The sequence below is a fragment of the Haemaphysalis longicornis genome, unplaced genomic scaffold, assembly GCF_048455015.1.
Source record: "Haemaphysalis longicornis isolate Haplotype H1 unplaced genomic scaffold, Haemaphysalis longicornis Haplotype H1 scaffold_1, whole genome shotgun sequence".
Taxonomy (NCBI): Eukaryota; Metazoa; Arthropoda; class Arachnida; order Ixodida; family Ixodidae; genus Haemaphysalis; species Haemaphysalis longicornis.
In genome coordinates, this window is record NW_027526203.1 from 259,191,318 (window position 1) to 259,214,957 (window position 23,640).

At 48.1% G+C, this 23,640-nt stretch overlaps 1 long non-coding RNA gene across 1 annotated transcript in view; it reads right to left on the reverse strand.

Moving 5' to 3' along the window:
• LOC144169473 (uncharacterized) overlaps positions 1-23,640 on the reverse strand; it is a 200,417-nt gene that overhangs the window by 119,405 nt on the left and 57,372 nt on the right. Inside the window, exon 3 of the long non-coding RNA XR_013322451.1 lies at positions 18,431-18,515. This is a non-coding gene — a long non-coding RNA (uncharacterized LOC144169473). The remainder of the gene's footprint in view (positions 1-18,430; positions 18,516-23,640) is intronic.

Here is a 23,640-nt window from a genome sequence, read left to right on the forward strand (position 1 = left end):
ATAAAGATTCTTTTTACGTACCGTTTCGAGCATGGTTAACAAAATAGCGGAACCCTAAAATCTTGCGCCTGCATCAAGCCCGTTCTGCGGCACACTTTGCCATTACCTTACGACCACTGAGGGTATACTCCAAAATTATGGCATCACTGGCCCTGATTCTGCAGAGATTTCTTTCCGTGCTCCAAACGCCCCCGTAAGCAGCGCAGTAACGAGCGTGAGCACAGATGCAGAGGCGCACCAATCACCGTTCCTACGCGTGTAGTGATTCCCTTCGGATTTCGCGCTTACTCCCTTTGCCCGACCTGATACTCCAACATTCACTGTCAGTGGCTAGTGCTGGCCCTGACGCGTCCTGGCACGCAATTTTATCGCGCGAGTATAACTGCGTTGGTGGCTATTTCTACCATCGCTTCTAATTGCGCGCATTCGCCTACGTCGTCATCACTTGAATCAACTGCCGTTTGTTTTCGCCGTACCAGTTTTTGTGTCTTCTGTGATTAAGGACCGATCAGAATTCTGAGAAGTAGGGTTCTCTTCTGTGGCGCTATGGTATTATTCGTCCCTTTGTTCTGCTATTCGACTTATTTTCACGTATTGGGTAATGCAACAAGGACTGTTTGTCGCATTGGACACCTTTCTCAGTATTGATTTTAAGGTCAGACAGATGCCGTAGGAAAATAATGTTCCACCTATTACCAGTTACGAGGTGCTAATACGCATTTCCTAGTTATTGAAGGTATCAACGTAGAGAAAGCCGCGGAGTCGCAAATTTAACGACAAACCAAGCTTCTACAAAAAAAAAAAAAACAAGGCAGAATGCAGCTACAGTGAAAGCCCGCGCACTAATCACTCCGAATGAAGATGTCTGGCTACGTTATCAGATTCACAAGTGAACCAGCCAGCATAACTAAGGACAAAAAAATCAACGCCAGAAAGTAATCGGAGTTACCAAACGTTTCAGAAACCAACTTTCAGAACAAGCTCGTAGAAGTCCTTCAACTCAGTTGCCAAGTACGTATACGTCACGGAGCTATAAGCTTATCAGCTCATCTTTAAAATTGTCCTTAGGCTCGATAGCTATAAGACCTCTCCTAACTTAGGGTCAAGAGGCGCAATGTTTCGTCGACATTCATGATGTAACAGCGCAAAGAGGACCGACAAAAAAAACAGAATTGGTTTGCCCGGGTTTCTTCCCTTTCGTATTGTCTTTGCGCTGCAACCTGCCGTATCTCCATCGACTGGCGCTGGTTTCCATTCTTCCGCAGCTTTGTCTACACTTGATCCACTGCTTTCGGTATCGCCCGTGACCTCTCGGTCTTAAAGAAAGCGAAATTTAGCCGCGTTCACTCACGGGAGGCAGTATACAACAGCTTTCCACCTCCGTAAAGCGAAACTCGGGCTAGAGAAGGTTCGAGTCTTCTCCCGGCCTCCCGTATCCGGTTGGAACGAACTCTCGCCAGGGATCATCCGGCCGCCTTCTTGCGGGCACTTACGGAGCTTTTTTACGGATCGTCGTGCTTTTTTGGCGGGTGTGGAACATCCAGGCCTCCGCCACCCTTTCTGGGTGACTTCATCACAGCGCAGTAGCAAGGATGTCGCGCGTTGTTTTCAAATGCGTAAGCATGTCTATGTGTACTCAACGAAAAATCTGTCTGTCCGTCTTAACGCTTCATTTGTCAATCTTTCGCACTATAATATGATGTAGTATTTGCAAATGAGCGTAATGAAAATTGGCGGAGCTTGTTCTAGTGGTGCAAGGCTGGAGGAATGGCAGAGCTTGGGGTCGCCCTGGCTTCTTCCCACACTATCAGCGGATTCAAGGAGAGAGGGAGCAGCCGGTCCCCAGCAGTGCAAAGCCGTTTTGGACGGCACTGTAAAGCAAATACCATTAAAGTGTGTACAGTGTTTTATTCACTAGCAATCGTCGTCGTACCTTTCGTCATCGTCTTCCGACGGCACAGCCGCGTAACGAAAATCCTCTTGTGGTGCGTCCTTGCCTTGGTAGCCCTCCACTTATTCGTGAGCTGGTCCGGTGGCCATCTATGCCATTTGAGTTGTGAAGGGATGGCTTGACAGATTCGTCGTCAGCGTCTTCGGCGCGCAGGACCCGTGGCGCGCTGGTCGCTGCACCACGATGACGACGAAGGCAAGAGATCCGAATGTTGCGTAAACCCACGCCCAAGCCTGAACGAAGCCCGGAGGTCGCCGCGAGGCACGCGCTCACGTGCGCTCGGGATTTTCTGCCTCCGCCGGACGGATTTGTGTCGGCCTAAAACCACTGTGCTATTAAAATAGAAATAAATGAGTTGGTTTTATAAAGTAAAATGTGTGCTGTTGATGTTCCAACCTGGTACGGCTCGGTTGGAAAACATTCATCTTAGCCCGAATGCTACAGGTTCGTTCTAATATATTCTGCTCAAATACGGTCCTATTAGACGCGTTGGCTGCCAAATGCGGTCATGAGGTTTTAGCACGTGGCCGCGGTCCCCAGGAACGGCACTGAGTCAAACGGAACGATTTTTGGAGACATTCCGAGGGTACTGACTCGTCCCAGTCCAGCCGTGAGCTGCCTGAGCGTCCCGTCATGACGCACAGTCTAGTCCATACTGCACGCGTTAATCTCATACGTTCTATTCTTGACTACACTGATGCGCAGACGTTTATAAGGCCACCGCAGGTACGCGGTATGGGATGCATGCGTCATCCCGCTGTTAATTACACTAACGCCTGCAGTGATGAAGAACAAACACACAGAAGCGCCAAGAAAATAAGTGCGTGGGCTGCTGCGGAAGAAAGAACTGAAAGAGGCACGAAGTTTCGCGGATGGTGCCAACAGTGACGGACCGAATGCAGAGGAAAGGCGGTGTTCTAATGCAGCCAAACAGTGACACGACAGGGAAAAGGGCTATGGAGAACAAGCACGAGGAAATAAAGGCCGGATGCAGAGCGCCATCAGTAATAAAGGTCCCACTTGGATGAAAACCAAGCTCGAGTCGTACAAGCTCGGAATACCGAAGGACATCGGGAACAAACAAGTCAGTTGGGCGAGTTACAAGTCCAGGCAAAATGTGACAATGACACATAGTGACTCCACCAGTCACACGCCGACAATTCTCATCAGAAACAAGTTAGAACACCCTCAACGCAAGAACTTTATAGGAAAGTTCCCAGAAAACAAATTCGGAACCACGTAAAAATCGGTGACATACGGCGGTTTCAGACCCATCCCCCAAAATCCTAGTCGAAACGCTTTGACACGCTACTTTGAACTATTCCATGACAATGCGACAAAAAAATTATCCTCGTCTCCAGGTGCAAAGGTTCTCGGGGCGACGGCTAATTTCTTTGCGCCTTTCGCAGCAACGGGTTTCTCTCCGCGCAGCGACCAGGGCACCTCCCACCATTGAACGAAATCAGCAAGCGCCTCATAGCTCCCTCAATCCCCTTCAGGTGTATAAAACGGCTAATGCACGGTGGACAATTCCGGATCGAGGGCCAAATTGAGGTTCGTGGAGGTTCTGCCTTATTTTTCCTGTTTCGAATGTGTCCCAACCAAAGTCGACCGCATTCCAGAGCGTTCTGCTGATATTGCGCAGTCCTGCAACGCTGATGCTTCATGGTAGATTTGGCTTGTGATATAAGGAAGACCATAACGCTCGTTTATCGCTCTTGGATTACGTGCTTGAATCGCATGTTATGAGTATGCAAGCCGCAGAGCCAGGTAAGTGCCAACAGGTTAGCCTAACAAACTAATTGTGTTTCACATGCTGAAGGTGAAACTGAGCACGCCTTCTGAAGCACGCCTTGAAGCACGCCTTCTGGACCGCTACGGATTACTTTAGATTACCTGGGCATCTTTAACCACACACGGACGTTTTACTGTCGTGCCTCTACTAGAAAAACGGCCGCTGTTTCCTAGTATCTAACCGGTGTTCTAAAGCTCAACGGCGCGACGCCTTAGACAATAAGTCGCCTTGGCGGGTACGTGTGAACACATTCTGGGCATGTTACACATGTGTGACATCGAAACTGCTAAATTCAATTCTTGGCGTTTGTTGCGAGAAGGGGCAGAGAAATAAACGTTTATTTTTTTAAAAAGACTAGCTAGGACTTGGTCCTTGCCGGTCCGAGGTGGTAGGTCTCCGCAGTCCAGCAAACCGCTGGCAGTGGCTGCCGTCTTCGCCCGGTCCACCAGATTCTCCTGGTTCTCTGGATCCTCATCTACGAGCAGTGCCTTCCCCTTTTCGGCAGTGTCGCGTTCATCGGTTGTATGAGCGCTTGCATTATCTTGTGGTGCGGCAGTCAGGGTTGTTAAGGAGGCTTGGCTATCCACAGGTGGGTCGGCGCTGCGGTCGTCGCAAGGTGTCAGGTATGTGGCAGGAATCAGTAATGGCAGAGATACGAAAATTGCGTGGGGTAGATGCAGTTCATAATTATTCCCTGTGTGTACGTGTATTTGTTTAGGCGGCAAAAGATTACGCTTTCTTCCTTGGTGAAACCGGGGTGTGGTTAGGGATATGTCCTCCGCTCAAGTCGGTAGTGCTGCAGTATGGATCTACAGGTGATAGGTACGTCTGCTGCCCCGTTGCAGCACGGATGTTTGGTGGCAGGAAGGCCCGGCTGGTATGTTCTCGGGCTGCAGCATGTGCTCCTTCATTTCCGGCCATCCCTTCGTGCCCGGGATCTAGGTGAAATAAGTGTCAGGAAGTTGGGGGCGCGTCTTTAAGGTTTTAAGGGCCGTCGCAGGCACGCTTTCTTTTTGGAAGTTACGACATGCCGCTTGGGAGTCGGTGAATATCAGTGCTCGGTCGCTGCAGGTCGTGATTGCCAAGGCGATGGTTGATTATTCTGCCGTTTCGGGGTTACGAGCCGGTATTGTTGGTGACGTAAGTTCTCTCCCTTGTTGGTCTGTGACGCTTATTGCAAGAACAGGGTGCTCTGGGTATCTAGCAGCGTCTGTGTATCGTGTGTTAAGATGTTTTGCATATTTTCGGAGGGGTGCCTTCGATCTTGCCTGCACTATTCATTTGTGGTAAGGTGCATGTTACGCGGTATGTGTGCTATAGAGATTGTTTCTCGGAGTTCCGATGGTAGTCTGGCTTTTTGGTCGGTGTCACGATGTGGGTTTCACTATACTTGAGATAGCGGAGTACTGCTCTCCCTGTACGAGCAAGCTTGAGGCGTTCGAGTTGGTTGGCTTTGTGGCCTTCGACCACCTTCTCACACGTATTATGCACACCTAATTGAGGCAGATTCTCGGCGGGTACCATGAAAGGACGTCCCAGAGCATTTTTGGTGGCGTTCCTAATCATAATGTTCCTTTTTTTCTATTTCTTCGTTTTTCAAGGCTATGTATGGGGTGCCGTACTTGATCCTGCTGGTTATTAATGCTTGAATAATCTGTAAGGTGTCTTGTTCTTTGAGCCCCCTTCGCTGATTCTTGATTCTTTTGACAAGGTGGGTGACTTGTGTCACTGTTTGCTGTAGCTTGGGAAGATTAGCTGCATCCGATCCATTTTTGTGTATGGTAAGACCGCGTACACGAAGGGAGTCGACCCTGGGGATTTTCTACTCCATAAAAAGTGACGCTGTGATCCGGATCAAGAAGTTTCGGTGGTCGTCCTCGAGTTCGAGCCTTCAGCACTAGAAGTTCTGACTTCTCCGAAGTGCATAATTTAGCATGAGCAAATGCGTACCTCAAGCCTCGTTCGCAAGGCCTGAGATTTGCACCCTAATAGACAATGACCTGTACACAGTTAATGGGACATATGAGGCCGCCGTACTGCTGTTTCCATAACGATATAAATTTGGAATAGAGTGAGACATTCGTGGATTTTAACCCCACTAAGCTTCTCCAGGCTGCGACGGATGTTCCTGAACTATAAGTATAAATTACGTATTTTCAAGATGAAAAAATTCCCCCGCATTTCCCCGAGGGGGAGAATGTGAAAGTGCGAATGCACGGTTGTCGGCCCGCTTGAGGCGCTTGCGCTCGGCCCCCGCAGCCCACCGCCTCGCCGCCTTCTCTTCCATCTCTTCCATCGGGTCTGTAGTATCACGTGTACACCACGCAGTTATCAAGCCGCTATAACGCCGCTGAGTCGCCAACGCACGCCGCTGACGACGTAGTTTGAATGCGTTAAAGATATAAGGCGCGTCACTAACACTGATATCAGCGTCGTGTCCGTGGCTTGGTCTGTAGAGCGTCGCGCTGCGGCCGCAAAGTCCTCGGATCGAAACCTGGCGCCGGATGCTGTTTCTTTTTTAAATATAGAGGAGCACTGCGGACGCCGCCGCCGCCGCCGCCGGCGGTGGATGGTTTGGGGTCGCTTATAAAGTGCATTCGCACTTAAAAATCATGAGCCCATCTCCCTGTGTGAAGGTGGAGGAAGAGCGTCGCCGTTCAGCATGTGACATACAGGTGACACAAAATTTAAGCATAAATTTGCCGGGGTTGAAGGCGGTTAAACCAAGTTTGCCGGACAAAAGCTCCGCTGCCGAAACCGGCAAGGGAACGAGCACACAACTGCAGCGAAAGACAAAACACAGACGCTGCTCGGCGCAGTCCCCGGTCTAGGAGCGAACACGACGTAAACTTGGATGCAGCCAGCGCCTCCTTGTATCATTTTCTGATGGCACGCGCATTTACTCCTTCCCCTTACCCCCTCTTTCCACCCCTCCCTTTGGAGCGAACGACAGATTAGCAGCTTTCACTGTGCATCCGCACCAGGCGCTGGCTTGACGGCTGAGTTTGACACCAAGGAACCAGCCGTTTTCTGGGCTTGACCTGGAGGAAAGAGCTTTGCTTAAAATAGCAATAAAATTGCCGAAATGTTTCACAAGACACCACACAGGTTGTCTGCTATATTGAAGCATCGTGGAAAGACTCGTGACGTCGCCTATAAAAATAGGTCACACTTTGTCGGCGCCGTTGCTTCTCTTCGCCCGCCTTAAAGGGACTGACCACAGATTTTTGTGGAGTGCATGTCCTCTCGCTCACATAATAGCCCGCGTTTTATATAGTGGGATAACCACAAGTAACTTCTAAATGAATTGGTGCAAAGAATTTTAATTTGGCGCTAAACTTTTCGATATCTGAAAGGTGGCGCAGTGTAGTGTCTAACACTACCGTACGCATACAGACAGCCCAGTCGGTTTCAATTGGCGATTCGAAAACCACTTAAAGCAGTAGGGAAGTGGGGCATTTTATAACTGCTTTAGCTGGGGACAAGTTTTTACATATTTCTTTTCGTCCCACGCACAGTAAAAAGTATGTTGCCGCGTGACTCCCTGCCATGGTTGCCAGCATTCGTTCTAACATGATACTTACAGCTGGCAGAGTTAAAAATTCCGCTTCAAAACGTTCTAGGGCCCTATCAGAGAACCCCTTTCGGTTCACGGTGTTTTAAGTGGTGTCTTCTACTTTTGTATAGATAGCATCTACTCCGAAAAATCGGTTGTCTTTCCTGGAGCTTCGTCCTGAGGCTGCGTGACGCCGTCTCCACTGGAGAAGCTTCCCTTCTCAGGATGGTGCTCCCTTTTGAGGCATTCTGATATAGCCGGAGAAGTAGCTCAAATCGGGTTTTATCAATAGTTTATGGCGTAACCGTTCCCGAAAGCGCGACTTCAGTGCATCACCACCACCACCACCACCACCACCACCATCATCGTCGTCGTCGTCGTCGTCGTCGTCGTCATTGTCGCCGTCGTCGCCATCATCATCATCGTCGTCATCATCATCATAATCGTCCAAGTCATCATCGTTACCATAACCATCATCATCATTATCCTAATGAATGCGTTTCTCACTGACCTCCAACTGATCCTGTACTGCGTTGCCCTAGTCCACCGTTTACCCCAGAATTTCCTTATTTCATCCCTCCAACGGATTACTGGTCTTACCCTTCTCCTAGACCCATCTCTTGGTATCTGCTTTGTTACCCGAATCGTCCACTGGTTGTCGGGTCGTCTCACTACATGGCCAGCCCAAGTTCGTTTCTTTTTCTTTATTTAAGATATCTTCTACTGTAGTTTATACTCTGATCCAGGTAGCTCGTTTTCTGTCCCTGAGTGTTACTCCTAACATTGTTTATAATCGCAGTGGCGGCTGCAGTGTGCCACTCCGAAATCGGTTTTGGGTTAATTGATGGTGACAATGTGAAGCAGTGCGTACTACCGCTCCTCCACGCACACGCGGCGAGGGTTCAGCTCGTTGCAGTGTAGGCATTCTGGCGCAAGCACGCAGTGCGTATGAGTTTTGTATTCCCTTCGAAAATGGTGGAAATGTGAAGGAGCGCGAACTGCTGCTACTTCGTGCACGTGGCATAGGTTTAGCTCCTACTTTTGTTGCGAGGCGAGATATGCCAGAAGGCTTATCGCAATGGAGGTAGCTGGGGAAGGCTTCGCATTAAAAGCAGCGGTCAGCGGATACGATACATTCGTCAGGGCAACTTCAGACAAAGGCCTTGAAAGCTGATGTACGCTCCTTACACTGCATGGTAAATAAGGTAGTTCCAGCCATGCGGCAGTTTCTATGCGTTTGACTGGCCACGTGGGCTTTGATTGTTCGTTCAATCCGCTCAAACCTCTCTTGGCCCTCACGTGCTACTAGAAACGGCTTTCCGCTTCGTCTTGACCTTTGAGCACTCTGTGACAAGTTGAGTGCCGTGGTCATTGAGTGGGTCCTTCGGACTGTCATACTTGGCTGTCTAATGTCTGGGATCTTCTTGAGACGCATAGTAATCGCTGGAAGACCCCGATAATGCCGGTGAAACATGTGCTAAGACGTGGAATGACCAGCGTTAAAAAGGTAGGGTCTTCAGGCACGAGCTATTGCTCGAACCGTAAATTTACTTGGCTTTCTGTCGGTATTATTTTTGTAACTGCCATTACAGCGTAAACTAATGAGGGTAGCAGCATCGCTCATTAAAGAGGGTTATTTGTAATTTAGAAAAGACCGGAACGACTTTTTTACTCTTGCGAAATAGCGAACGCCGGAAAATCAAAACTTAATTACTTATGTATGTGAATATATTTTAGGGAGGGGGATTCTTACTGAGGTGAAGAAGATGTGTTGTTTGACGAACAAAACTTTGTTGACACTAAATGTCCAATTCGTTGTCCTTGAGGGTCACCCGTACTGATAGACAGTATTAAAAACCATTTAGGTGACCTCTAATTGACTCCTTGAAAATTTTGTTCTGGTTAACTCTTTTGAGTAACAGTAAAAGACTGCTCAGCTTAATATATACTTTCATTCGCTTATAGAAATAAGCCTGCAGCAACGACCTGTGGTGCCTCCCTCTCTTGTGGATACCTATCCGGCCGCTGCTGTGCGTCACTGATCATGTCTAGAAGTAGCACAAATCGCCTCATGTGACATCCGATGTACTGCCTCGTAGGTATTATTACCTTTGCCTATGGACATCGCATCGTATGTGCATTAGGTCCTCTGTGCCCAGTGAAACGTAGCGAAAGAAGCTGGTGAGAAGTTCAATAAAACGGTCGGTGAACGAAGGATGGGCAAATTGTTAACTGTGCCTACTTGAATACGCTAATTCAATACGGATGACGAAGGAAGCCGCTTGTATTTCTTCGTTAGCCTTCTTTGTCATTTTTTTCTCCTCTTCACTGGGGTACATGTGCATGAACAGAATAACGAAACAGGGCCAAACACAAGTGACACAAAGTTCAAGTATTCTCACCATTTTTCACAAAGAAACTGGAGTAAGGACTAGGACCCTGCGTCTTGTATTGGATGTAAGCAATTCGAAGAACGAGTGTTCCGTCAGAGCCATTCGTTGCGGCGCGGGTTGCTCGCAGTTTACAGTTTCCATTACGAGTCCTGGTTGCTTGCTGACGTGATATTACGGGTGACCCTCGTGAACCACCGCTGGCGTGTAACTTGCACAATCGGCGCAGCATATCCGCCAGCTAATTAATACAAACGCAGCGAATCCCCCGCAGCGGGCGCACTCCATCATCGCTTATCGAGAGCCACGGCGACGTAGCACGGCGGTGACGGGACGTAGTGCTTGCTAGCAGCACTGGCTGCTCGGTGCGGCAGATTTACGGCCGGGCTTTTGCGGCCCACCGTTCCGATTAATTGCTCGCCCGTTTAATCTCGAACGCAGGCGGCGTCCCAACCCCGACACGGGTTCTATGTGCGCAGCATTCACTCAGAGCGGACGTCCTGCTGTCCTGGTGCGTCCTACCCGGGGCGCATCACAATTTCCCCATCTGGCCAGGTGGACACACTTTGGCACTGGTTGATACTGACGATGCTTGGCGGCAAAGGTGGTGATAGTTGCCGAAGTTGCTGCAGCGCCTGGGTTCGATGTCTTAACTGCAAAGACGTATACGTCTGTTCGGGGAAACACTGGTTGAACTCACTATGCATGCGGCTACTTGGCGATCCCATTGCAATCACTTGTACACAACCAATATCAAACGTGTGGCCTCGTGCTCATATATACAGTTTTTCATGTCACTGTGGCTACAGAAGCTCTCAAAACATTCCCGGGGTCTGCTTCATCAAAATGGAGCTAAATGACCAACCACTGAAGTCAAATGTCAGGCCTCGTTACTCCTCATTTGTGTTTCTCTTGACCGCAACGACTGCCCGTTAACGCAGGGTTATTGTGGCAAAGCACAATCTGAGAAATTTTACTAGCAATGCTAGATATCACAACATCCCGGTACCTATCTGTTTGACGTAAATTGTATCAGTTACTCCTGAACACGGAAAAAACATATCCTGCGTCATATCTGATGTTACAGCTCTGTTTTGCAGCTGTGACTTACGTAAAGCTAGATTATCGCGACAACTACTTAACAAAACGAATAAACTTAAGTGCCTATTTTGGTGGGCCCTCGAGACAATAAGATGGAATTCCCAAGAAACTGATAAGGAAATATGTGGAAATTCATAAGCATACCAACGTGAGTTTTTCACTGTAGGCAGCTGGCTGTTTCATGTGCTAATCCTAAGCGAAAAAAATCGAAAGCCAGCTTTTCGGCGTTTATTTCGCATTTTCATAAAAGTGTACATGCATGTTATATAGTGGTAGCGTATTAACGATGCCAAGCGCCGATGAAGAACAAGTTTCACGACAGTTTTACAGAAATGTTAATGTGGAAATGAAATTTCCCGAAACTTTAGGGTATGAAATTGAGGCAACAGTAGCCGATTTTAAATCGGTGTTAATAACAAGAAATATGCACATCCCACCCACTCAGGAGTTGCCGAGATGGTGATGCAGAATTGAAATACTTTTTTACCATATATTTCCAACCGGAGCTCTATGGTTATAGAATGAAACCCGGTTATAGCGAACTGTAATATGCACCGCAATTAGTTCGATATATCCAATAGTTCGAAATAGCGAAACCCGCCGACGAGTTTTTTGTTACGAGTTCGCAATATGCGGGACACCCCCCCCCCCCCCCCCCGATCCCCGCATGCGGTAACCAACAAAATATGAATTATGTCGTCACCATACACAAAACAATCAATTTATTCAAAGCAATAAGGCTACTTTCCACCTTTACAGCCTGCTTCACAAAAAATAAATGATTCTAGTTTTCACTTTCATTTTGGTGGCGTCAACTAGCACAGGATTCGAGTCCGTACCCTTCGATATCGAAGCGATAATGTTTGAGCATAACAACTGCCGAAAGCGCTTTTAAGCATTGGACGGCTTTCCCTCGCGACATCCTCTGCCTCTTTGGAAGTTTCAACAGCACCAGCTGCCATGACATCGACGACGGTGTCTGCATCAGAGGGGCTCACAGTGACGGCAACCTGGTCGTCGACGACACTCAGGAAATCCCCGAAGGAATTCTATGGTTCCGTTTTGTTGTGCGCAGTTGCAGTCATGAGCCATTTTCAACTAGCCCCGCTTTCCACTCTGCTTCAGTTGCGGAAAGTGTAGGTCGTCACGTCGCTCCATGTGAGGCTCAACTTCTAAACCGCGGCCAATCAACATCTCAATTAATGCTTTGAGACCACGCATTTCGGTGGCAATTCTAGGTCCACCGAGTTCGATATATCCGATGTGAACTTCGTTATAAGGAATATGTTTCGCATGTATTTTCATAACTGATTTGTTTTTTGTTCGATATATAGCATAATTCGCTCTATCCAGATTCGTTATAATGGGGTTTGACTGTATAGACTTGTAGCTTTTCTGAGCATTGGGGGCTTCAGACGATCATTTTTAATTCGTTTGCTACCGTTATTTCTTGAACTAACTCGATAGAACTTGCTCAAGTAAATTGATAAAACAAGTGTTTAGTCCATGGGCGTGGAAACGTTAGGTTCGTGCATGTAATAACGCTCACGTAGAATTAATAACCAGAAACTGCCAGGTAGGAGAAATGCAGAACAAGCATTTTATTTCCTACAACGGGAGACCGTTAGCGACCGTCATAAAGCTTAAACCAACGACTGAGCACAGGGGTGATTGCGCCCAAATGCTGGTATACTTTCCTCCTCCCTCGACTGCGAATCGCCCTGCGCAAACTTGCTGCCGTTGAAAAGAAAACAACCCCAGTAAATGCAAAAAAAAAAAAACTGTAGCATCCTCACCAGTATGCTCGCATTGTGTTCTATCATGAGCACGCGTACCCACACGCCCATAAAGATAGAAACCTCCCGGCACAATACGTCGAGGCCCAACAAGAATAGTGAAAAGAAAGCGGCTGCCGCGCTAGGAGCGGCGCTTGCATGCATCCTCGTTTATCTGGTCGCGCACGCAGTTTCATTACTTTGTCGCGGCGGCGGCCTTCCCATGGCGCCTTTGGCCGCGAGTTTTCGCGCGTTCTCCGGAAGTGGCACCGGAAGTCCGTAAACCTGGGACAACGATGCTTGCCGGCGGATGGCTGCAGCCTTCCGCTCCGCGAACAACGCGACAGCGCGCGATCGTCCCGGGCAGCGCATTGCCTCGCGAACTTTATGCGCAACCTTAGGGAAGCTGCGATAAAGGGTTGGCATGCAAGAAGCTCTCCCGCCCTTCGCCAACGCGCGGTCTCAACACGTCGGCTGACGCGCGGAGTAGTTGAGTGCGGCTCACCTTTCGGGAATCTGAGAATTGCCAGAGAATAATGTTCTGCGTGCAGGTAGATATGATCGAGCCAGCTGTTTTCTATGCGAACAGTACCTTGGCTGATCCTGGCAGGTTATTTTAGTTGATTTTTGTTTTGGCGTCGCCCCATTTACTTAAAGCATTTTTCAGCGTCTGTTACGAAAGAATTTTTGCTATTACAAGCACCACGAACGTACAAACTTTATACTGCCCATAATTGAGGACCCACATAAATACCGCTCAGCCTACGCATACACTCCACGACGCAAACACAACTTTAAGTACGTTTTGTTGTTAGGTAATCTCCAGGTTGATCAAATACCATACCAGACTAGAGTGTCTGAACCGGGGCGCGTTTCCCGCCCGCGTACACCAATTCCACCCTCCAGATTACTGTGTGCACCCTTCCGAATCTGTTGAATCAGCTAATATTCGCTGAATTTGATGGTAACTCGCACGAGCTAACATCAAATCCACCTGTACTGTACCACTTTTTTTACTCCAAAAGAAAATATTTTTCGGGGTAATAGTTGTATACGGTTTGCTACATTCCCTTCAAACTACCACAGTGTTCTCGACACGCTTTTATTTACTCTTTTCTTCTTCGTTGATAACTACTGCTCTTTTAAATGTTGTGGGCTCTGATTTATGCTCAATTCATTGCGCTCTCCAATGTACTGCACCTCTGGGCTATAAATTTTGTGTACCACCCACAAATTGTCACAAAGTAAAGCGTTTTCGTTTCCGCCTCGGTGTTATCCAAGTACTGAGGAGGATTTAAGGCGTGGTCAAGTTGCCGAGTGAAACTCTTTGCCCTATTATCCGACATAACGTATGTATGTTCACAGAAACAAATGAACAAACAAATATACAAGCAACCAGACTACTAGTACTAGTGGCATGACTCCTACATGTGAACATTGTTCAACGTAGAGCACATTTCGGGCACAGTTCAAGCGGAACACGAGTGCGTAATGGAATATTATAGCGTGTTCTCTTAATAAAATATTCATGTAGGGCTGATCATTACAAAAAATAAAATAAAAACGGGCTAAAAATGCCGGCTAAGATAAGAGCCTAACGAGAACTTAAAATGTCGTTTCGAGCGGCGATGAGCACGACAAAAAAGAAAAGAAAAGGGCGCTGGCTCGCGCTGTGGACTTGAGAGGCTCCGATAACTACGTTCGGCTGGGTCAAAACGCGAAGACTGTGTGGGTCAAACTCCGTGGGTCAAGCTCGACTAGGTCAAACTCCATGTGGTCCACGTTTAATTGAAAAAAAAGGAAAAGAAAAAAAAACTACCTCGTGCTCCGCTGCCCGCATGAGTAGCTTTGATGACATGGCCAAGGCAATAACGTGGGCCATGTCACACTGCAAGTGCGTATGTCTAAACTTGAGTATCTGCGGGCGCTGCCCGTATGTCGGTAGTCTACTTGCTCATGCGTCCTTATTAGTTTACCGAGGATGTCTCGACGTGAGTTGTAGCTCGTGCAGTAAACTCACACTGGGCATATCAATCAATCAATCAATCAATCAATCAATCAATCAATCAATCAATCAATCAATCAATCAATCAATCAATCAATCAATCAATCAATCAATCAATCAATCAATCAATCAATCAATCAATCAATCAATCAATCAATCAATCTTTTTATTTTAACATCATCAGTAGTGGGACCGTGGGCAAAATCCACCAAACGGGCTTGACGGGGCCCGCGTTCAAGGCAATGGGCACCAGTGGCTGGCTGCCAATATAATCATGTCCCTAGTTCCACACACAAAGTTACAATACATGTATATTGCAATACAAGCCTAACAGCAAGACCAAGGAGCATAAGCATAGCCAAAACGAAAAACGAAAAACGATAGCAAAAATCTGAAGTGGAAGCTACCAAACAGTGAAGCCAGGTTTCTATTGAAAGGAGAAAAGAGAGCAGAAGCAGGGGGGTGGGGGAGAGAAAAAAGAATAACACCAAACAAATAGTTTTACAAACACTACAGACAACATGTGACCATCGATTGACCGGTACACTTTGGTAGTCCGTACGAAGCAAGACAACATAACTATTATGTCGCATTAGAGATAAAAAGACACTACCTATTTCAACCAAAAACTCTTTGTGTAAAAGTTTGTTTTAATAAAAGGAAAGAGGGTAGCTTAGCATTTGTGTGCCGTAGTTTGCGCGAGCTCATGGCATTTCCCAGCGTTGGAAATTGAGGAAGTCATGGGAGGGTTGTTTTGCAGTTAGCCGCGAAATATGCTCCAGAAATCTGTTGCTCTTTCTGGGGCCACTTAAAATCGTTTGATTAGCGTGGCAGACCCTTAGTTGACGAGTACTGCAAGGTTCTTTAACGTACACTTTGACTGAAAAACGACGTCTTCACGACGTCTTCACGACGTCTTCACGCCGTCTTAACGTCAAAGTGTATGTTTTCTTGTTGTGTGTCTGTCTCCGTTATACGTTACAGCGGAACCTTCCAACGATACTACACCAAGTAGCCCGACACAAAACTTTACTCAAGTTTATGGAGCTGTTAGCTGTGCGAATGCGTACTGGTGTTCTCCATGCCGTTTATTGAGACATCGCCCCATCTGGCCCGCGCAGACATTTTTACATGTTATCGAAATCTCTTATACTGCATTAGTTGCAGCTTCCTCTGGTTTTCGATACATTGCAGCTTTCTCTGGTTTTAGATTTTTTTTCAGGTCTGTGGGCTCTTTTGCGCATCCCTTTCACGTTCACGGGAGCCGAGATAACTACGCCAATTTGATGCTTATCAGCAACTCTTTTTAACTTGACTGTTATGTGGTGTAAGTGAGGCAGGACTTACGGCCTGTAACCACCTTTTGTTCTTCTCTTGCCTTTTCTTGCCATATCCTTTCACCTCTTTAGGCAGCTTCTTCGGTAGTTATGCTATCAGCATTCAGGGAAGCCTCTCTGCTTAATCCTAGTCACCTGGTTGGGTTATATTTCTTTTGTTTCATGACTGCAGGGCTTGATCTACGCGTGCTTTAAGCAGTACCATGCCACGACCATGCCAACAGCGCTTCTTCAAATGGCTTGAAATATGTTTTAGTTAATTGTAAGGTTGTCACGCTGGTGTAAACATGTAGCCAATGAGTTCTAGCGACCAGTAAAAAAAACCAAAACAAAACAAGACATTTCCCAGACGCTGTAGCTCGCACTGGATGAGTCACATACACCCGCAGCCTTATCCGAAATCGACGCTTTCCTTTCTTATTTCTTGAAATTTGAGTTTGGATTAGCGCGCACCCAAAGTCCATTATAACACGAACGCTAATCAGGGTATCGTGTACTCGCTTTTACACTTGGCCTGTCGAGTCCTAGCTTAGAAATGTGCGTGCCGTATTGAAATTTATGGTTCTGTTGCCTCTGAGCCCTATTATTTTCCCCTCTTTCGCAACTCGTTCGCTTGCTGAGGGTACCGTAACGCGCAACTCTCGAGGGGAGCGGGAGAGAGCGACTAATTGGCGAGGGGTGCCGAGCTATCCGGTGCCCAAGGGAGCACCTGCGATTCTGGGAACGTTGAACGCCACTTGAATTGCATACCGAAAAGGATATTCCCAATTCTTTTCTTCGACCTGAGCGGAGTCCCTTCGCTCCTTCTGCCGAGCAGAGTTTTCTGGCCGCCGCTCGGAGGATTTGTTACGTATCAAAACGGCCAAATATCACCGGATGTCCTTCTGGTTAGAGCCGCACGGAGCTACCTACGATGCAAGTGGAAGGGGAAGGATTTAGAGTTGCGCTATTATTGCTGGGAAAGGCAATTCAGTTTTCGTTAGGTATTTAAGGGAGAAATTTCGTCAAAGCGCCGTATTTCTACTAAGGCGGGAGCCAGGCTTTGCCCCGTTCAAACATGCTACAGGAGAGGCTCTCAACCCGGTTTACGCGCAACGGCCCGCATTATGGGTCACTTGAGGTCCGCGCCAGCGTATGGCCCTAATCTAATAAAACGATGAACTTATCCCGTGTTTGACGAGGAAACATCTGCCCAAGTACCAAGTTTCTAACTACAACATACCGGGATGGCAGCGGGAATAACCAAGCTCAAGTGTGAGTATATAAAAAAAAATAATTCGGGGAAAATTTTGGGTCTCTGTTAGGGGCGATGAAATAGGGTCGCAAGCATCTACCGGGACGCGCACGCACTCGACTAAACCGGCGCACTGCGAAAGAGATTAGCCAAACGTTTGTTCAGGGTGCGTTAAGTCGCGCGCTCGAGCCGCCCGAGTGGGCGGTTCGGCGGCCAGCCGTCGCTCTCTTCGCAGCTCTCAAGTGACGCGGAGGGCGCACGCGCTTGCTTGCCGAGCTCATTTCTCTCGGTTAGAACCTCGCACGGAGCCAACCGTTTGCCTCTTGCGCCAATGGAGAGCAGCAGCAGCAGCAGCAGCAGCAGCAGAGAATGGGGGTGGACCGCGCGAACACGGGCTAGGAGCGGGACTATCGTCATTGCGCGCCCGCGATAAGCATCTCTGTGTTCCCCTTTGTCGTGAGCATGAGCCTGCCCACGTCCCCTGGCGTGCACTCAGGAAAGCCCCCTGTGCGATCCCTTCGTGTCTTTGCAGCCTTTTGTAGCGTTCTACTTCCGTCTTTGGCGATTTTTGGGCGATTGCGTCATCGCGTGACCTCTTTGGGCTCTCGGCGACAAATTGACGAATGTGCCGAGTGATTAGTGCCTCTCGAAATGGTCACGGTTAAGAAGAGTCATCACGCGCTGAATAAGAACTGGACTCCGAAGTTTAGCAAAGGATTGGGCAGCGGAAGGGGGCAGCTGCCAGTCAATTCACAAGTAGGATAACCGTGAAGGCCGTCATTCATTGATCTAAGACCTGTTCCTTAAAATTAAATCTAATTTGAGAAAAAATGACTGCCCTAAAGAAACAAATTGAGGCCTGCCAAATGAAAATTCCATACAACCACGTCGACACCGGTTCGGTTTACCAAGGAACCTTGGAAAACATACTAAGCCATGCACCATTCGCACGCAAACGTTGCATGCTTTCATAAATTTATACTTCTGCAATCTTCAGCTATCAAACCCAACTCTTCCTCTGCCCAAAGAAGGTTTTAACAAGTCGCGCTTTATAACGAAGGTACTCTATTCTCCTTAGAAGCCACATAATGGAAATAATCAGTGATTTTTTTTCTGGTTGTAAAGTGGTTTTCAACGCGGCAGAGTTGCTTGTGACCTGTTCAGTAGATGGTTGAAAAGCTTCCCATCTTAAGTTCTGTGCATTGATCAGGGGGAAAATGGGGGGGGGGGGCGCATAGAATTCGTGGATTTGGGGAAACGACGTATGACTCGCACTACTGGCTCACCCAAGCGATGAAGCCACGGCGATGAAAGGAGCCGGTGGAAGGTGAGTCCCAGCCGACTGAACAAACTCCATGCGCTCTTCCGTCACTGGTAACCACAAAACAAGAACACAGTGCAGGCCAATGCGTCAAAAGTGAAGCAAATAAGGGAAATCGCCATTTAAAAGCACTACAATCATAATACCTCAAAACGTACCGCAGTGGTAGAATATTCACTGGTGTTACAATCCAAGAAAATTTTATTGCGAGGATTCGCTTTTTTATATAACTTAGACAAGAACGTAAAAAACTGCGCTTGAGGGCATGGATAATTCTTTTTTTTTTTTTCCTATTTCAGGTTTTGCACTCGTGCAATAGCAAAATACAACATGCTACAGTGACTGCCAAAGCAACGTACGTGTTTCCTTGAAGCCATCGAGCGCCGGCAACTCCAGTTTGTCGCGCATAAAAAATACGACACTGCAATGTCCTTTAGCAGCAAAGACACCCCAAAAACACAATTTTGGCTTACGTGAGAACGGCACATTCGCGGGATCGGTGCACCAAGAGTGGCCATTTTATACGGCGTGGTGTTAGTCTGTAGTTCATTGCCTCCACGTTTCATCAAACGCGCAGTCAGAGACCTCCTTAGGGGGAAAACTTGGGCTAACTGTTGCATTACTGGCTTGCATTTTATTAAAGCGAAGCTTTCCATGCCTAACTGATGGCGTCAACGTCCGAGTAAAACACACTGCAGAAAAGCCAACTTTACACAGTGGGTTTCACAAAGGGTACATCCGTCATACACCACATAACATAACAATGGGATGTCTTCGCTCAACTAACGGAGCTCTCGTAATACGTAAAACATAGTTAGGCAGTACACACGGTTGGCGATGGTGATGGTGAAATACGTTTTCTAAGTAGGGTTGTACGTTGGCTTTGTACTTTGGCTGAGTTGAAGCGGACTTTGGCTTTAGACTTTTCCAGTTTCGATTTTGCGACTTTGGGACAGTGGATTGCGGACTATGGCTTTGACTAGGGTTGCATGAGGAAAAGCTTCGAGTTTTAACCATCATTCTTTTAAGAAAGGGGCTTTAATTTTTTTCAGAACACTTCCCAACTTGAAGCCAGGTTCTTTAACCGAAACTGGTCACATCACGGTGCATCCTGCAAACGATGGGTTCTGCTATCTTCCTGCAATGGCTGTTGGCAGCGAACGTTCCCTGCAGCAGAAAGTAGAAGAGTTAGTGCAGGGCACCCCAACGTACCGCCTCCATCACCACAAACTGGGTGTATTCCCCTTCGATACTCCGGCAAAACCACGCAAAAGCTATTGCCACTTGGTTCCGCGTGGCAGAGCCACAATCGCTAGACATCAGGGGATACCCCTGCGATACCCATTTTTATTCTTCGCTTATCAGCTTCGACCACTCTAAGTTACAGTTCCTTCTACCCCCACACAAATCGGACGAAACTTCGGCGCTCGCTTCATATAGGGACCGTGCGCGCCACTGCAGGCGCCACCGCCGCACGAAGGTCATCCAGCCGCCGCGCGTGCGGCGTATCGGCCAGCTCTTGGCGTGTGCAAACGCTCGCTGCTTTTGGTGTCTGCGCGCTGATTAAGTGTGTTTTTTTTTCGTAGTAGTTAGCGATGAATAGTCCAGTTATTGTGTTTATCACCTGCCTTCAATGGGGTTTTATTTCTCGAAGTAAGTTACCGTAGACTTCGGCCGTGAACGGCAACGGCTTCTGTGTGCTCTGGCACGAGCGCTGCGCCGTCGTGTTTACGGATTTTAAATCTATATTGCTTCTTTTCTTAAAGCAAAGTTGTAAATACCACACATACGGTAGCTGTGTAGTCACGGACTGCTGCGGGCCTATCGATAATACAATCAAAAACTGAAAGAAACCAAGTACGCGTCGTTCAGACTACGCTTAATGAATCCGTTGATTGCTCTGGAATGCACAGAACGCTAAAAGAGATAGCCCAATAGTATTGTCGTTTCGATGAGTGGTTACATACTTGAGAACATCTAAAAACGTTGCAGAAACGCGAAGGATCAAAACACAGAGATATATGTTGCACCATGTGTCTTTCTGCTTCCACGCTTTGCAATCCATGCCAAAACAGGAAGCGAAAAAAGAACAATGAAACTGATTTTATCACACGCAACAAAAAACTTCAATGTTACGAAGGGAGACAAAAGAGCGTGGTCCAGCGTACAAAAATTTATTTTTTTCGCGCTGCAATGTGCAGCACAAGGAGGAAACAGAATATTGTCACGTAGCCAAGAACGACGCAAAGCTTTTCTGAACGCAGTGAGCTAGCAATCTCCTGCACTACAAAAGACTAGAATGAAACACAAACGTCGAAGAAGCAGTCCGCAGTGTGACGTGAACAGATGAACGTCGTGGGTTGCGCGGCGTTTGCTATGCATGCATTACTCTTGGAACGTTATTAATTTCAGATCCGTGGAAATGGGATCGAAAACATTGTCGAAGAAACAAAAAAATCAAGTTGGCAACAAGGTGGCACCCTTTCCATATCAAACAATATTGCCCGACGGGACGTACGACAAAAAGAGCAAACGGGCGCTCCGGTTGAAACACCAGATAAGAAACCGGAATCGGCCACGCGCCGTTACAAAACAAACAAAACGAACCCTAAGCGATAATTCGCAGAAATATGAAAAGTAAAAGTACAAGGACGTCCCACAGCTTTTTTACACGCGAGCCTGAGCGCAAGGTAATACAAGTTTGCAAACAGGTAATGAAGCACCGCTACAACCTGACTGATATGACGAAAATCCGGCTTTAAGTTAGCCTTGTACAATTCTAGGTCCACGATGCTCTCAAAAGGGTACATTGCTTTTTCTATTCTCACACACAGTGCATTTCCACACACTGTCGCACACTTATAATCGAAGCTGAAATCTCCCGTTGCTTGCCTTGGAATGGCGCCCCTCCATTTCTCACACAGCTGCCCGTCGCTCGGTCAACAGTCTGTGGTAGCGTTGTACAAGGAACGACATCCCGGGACGCAACACATGTTCGGCATCGTCGTTGCACTACTTAAGTCGCATCACAAGAGCGCGATATGCACGTTACATTTTTTTCCCGCACAAAACAAACACAACTCGCCGCGGCTCCGCCGTTCGAGCCAGCGCAACGCCGCCCGAGGAGTGACCTCAGTGAGAGGGTGGCGCCACCGCGTGGCGGCCAAACGCATCATATGAAGCTCTCCCGTTGAGTTACGGAGCAGTTTCGTGACCAGTAAAGCATTGAAGGACTCTGGCCCCACTGTGCGACCTATATAACCTTAAAGCTGCGTTCGAGTACTTTAGTCTACGTCCACTCTTGTTCTGAGGGCCGCGCAGCCTCACTACGTCGGTCTGTTTCCGGTCATCCAGAGACGTGCGTCTATTTTCATCGCCCACATAAGCGGCCCGATGGGAGCTTAGAGACGCTAAAGTCCGCGGGCTCTGGCTAGCTTCACATGGAGCTACGTTTGCATTGTCCGCAGCGCCTATAATCGCAGCTACGCAACTTCACACCAACCACTGGGACGGCGCGAGGTGGTGGGCAGGCATGGATAAAACGGTGGCTTCCAAGGTTAAGTATGCTTGGCAGATGACGGCAGACACGGAGCCCCGAATGGTGGCAGCCTCCGCGGTAGGGGCCAGCCAGCGTCCCAGCTGGAATAACTCCGTGCCCCCCGCGTGGTTCGCACGAACGGCCATATTACTCAGCGGTTTGCACACACTTCATGCATGGCGTAGAAAGCACCTTGGTGCCCGGGACATGATTGAAAACCGCTTTTGATACAGAGCATTTTGCCGCCCCGGGAGCACTGCCATCAGAGAAAATGCTGTAGTTGTTGGGGGGGGGGGGGGGGGGGGGGGGTACCGACCATGTTGCTCTCCAAAAATTGACACTTTTGATGTTGCCCGCCAATAAAGACTCATCGGCTTCCTAATATTCGCGAAAATACCGTACGCACGCACACACCTACTTCATTTTTCCCGCACGTTACCAAATATCTCTGGGCTCGAGAATCTAACCCGTGACGTCGTTATTAATAGTACACCACCTTAGCCTCTGAGCCACCAGAGCGGGTTACACGTCCTTTTTATGCCCGTGTCAGCGCCTTTGGCAATGCATCCTCACTTCTACGCTATTACTGCCCACTTTATGTTCTTACTCAGATACCATATTATTTTCTTAATTGTACACTCATATTCCCTTCTACGGTGTTGGATTGTTGAGAGTGATAACCGCGTTTAAATGGTTTCGTCGCAATATGCAAGCAGTCAGAATCACAGCCTTTGTTGCAGAGCAGGCTAGCGGTTTCTTTCTGTCGCCAAATTTAACATAGTGGCGTAAACACATCTTTTGCGTTACGCTTAGGCTGCTTTCGGGATATTAGCACATTGGCTCCACTGCGAGCGGATTGAAAGCGCCTTTGGACAAAGCGCATCGCGTAGTTTTATAGAACAAAAAAAAACCCCCGCCCGCATCTTCCCACGGGGGGAACTCGAGTAAATGCGTCGCAGAGTGGTGGGGGTATCGCGTGAATGTTGCGTAATTGGGTATGGTTTGGGAATGCTTAATTGTTATTTCGTCTTTATTATTCTTATTTATTGAATGAAGGAGAAGCGAAGGCAAGGAGTGTAAAGTTAGTCTGTCTTTATTGCTTGGTGCCGTCAAGCAAAGCGTCAAGTCAAACGAAAGCCAAGCAAAGACGCCATTGACTGAATTCCGAACGCGCGCTCCGCCGCTTATATACACTCCGCCCGCGTTCGAGGGAGAGGAGTACGGGGGAGAGACGCACATGCGCACACTTCCGTACACAAGCGCGCGAACTTTCCACGCACCCACCACGCCGTTACTGTTGAGCGCGACGCAGCGCACGGGTAGCTACGACGCATGCGCGCACAGACGCGCTCCCCCCGCACCGCCGCAGCTGTTGTTGAGAGCGACGGAGCGCACAGGGTACACGCGCTCCTCCCGCACCACCGCATCTGTTGTTGAGAGCGAGGAGGGTACGGGGGAGAGACGCGCACCTGCGCCTCGACGCGACGCGCATGCGCAGTGAGCGTGTGGACGGCGCCGACAACATCGACGAGTGACATCGCGAGCCTAAGAAATGCTCCGCATTTAAAAAAGTTTACAGTAAAAAAAAACGTGCGCCAGTCCACTCTGTGAATGTGATTGGAAAGCAAAGCTGTAAA